The following is a 1,104-nucleotide window of genomic DNA, read 5'->3' as shown; positions in this document are numbered from 1 at the left end:
TCTACCTTCAAATCCGGCTAGAACAGAGCATGTTCACTGTTACAGATAAGAACTCCCAACACATGGAATCCAGGACAAATAAACCCCTCAGGAACAATAATGGAAGGGGGAAGGTTGGGGGGAAAGGGGAGAAAGAGGGAACCAATCACAATGACTGACATATAACACCCCCCTCCCAAGGGGGACAAACAAGAGAAACATGGGTGAAGGGAGACAGCGGATGGTGTAAAATATAAGAATAAAAATAATTTATAAATTATCAAGGGTTCACAGGGGTGGGAGGATTGGGGGGGGCGGACCTGATACCAAGGGCTCAAGTAGAAAGAAAATGTTTTGGAACTGATGATGGCAACAGATGTACAAATGTGCTTGATACAATTGTTATAAGAACTGTAAGAGACTCCAATAAAATGATTTATTTTGAAAAGAAAAAAAAAAAGATTGACAGTTCTGTCACTAAGTCCACAAGGATGAAGCACACTAGCCTGTGTGATCCAATGATGATAAATAATCAAATCCAAATCAGAAGGAGGGAATGGTAGTAGAGCTTAAATCAGGAACACCCAAATTGCAAAAGGCTAAGGATGACAGTGGGAGCCCAAAATCCATTAAGCCTCTGGTAAATCTCCTGTGTGGTAGTTACATAATCTGTTGTCAATTTGAGACTTAAGAGTGAAAGGATGGAGCGTAGCCTGTCAAGTCAGTTCACAGCTTGATGACCTCATTTGAAGGCACTAAGGAGATAAACAGCTTGCTGGGGGCAGGTCACTCACTCCCTGGGAGACAAGCTTGCTGACAAGACACATGGAGCTACACTAGAGCCCTGGAGCTGAAGGAACCACATGGAGATCCCTGCCAGCGCCGAGATGCCTCTACTGCCACTGGATCCACAAGACTTTTTGTGTGTTTTGTTTTGAGATGCTATGCTGTCTCTCCCAAGAAGTGCACTAGGAAGCCAGTGATGTTTACTAAAATCTCATGGTTCTGCTCAGTCCTAAGGGAGAATCTACTTCAGAGTCGTGAAGTGCCCGGGTGGCCCAGTCTGAATCCACCAACTCCTTGCAGGCAAAAGATGTGGCCAACTGTTCCCATAAAGGTGGCAAA

Source organism: Echinops telfairi, unplaced genomic scaffold (assembly GCF_000313985.2).
Source record: "Echinops telfairi isolate 266 unplaced genomic scaffold, ASM31398v2 ScPeMD7_7420;HRSCAF=8458, whole genome shotgun sequence".
In the NCBI taxonomy this organism is placed as follows: Eukaryota; Metazoa; Chordata; class Mammalia; order Afrosoricida; family Tenrecidae; genus Echinops; species Echinops telfairi.
This window is presented reverse-complemented; position numbering follows the sequence as displayed.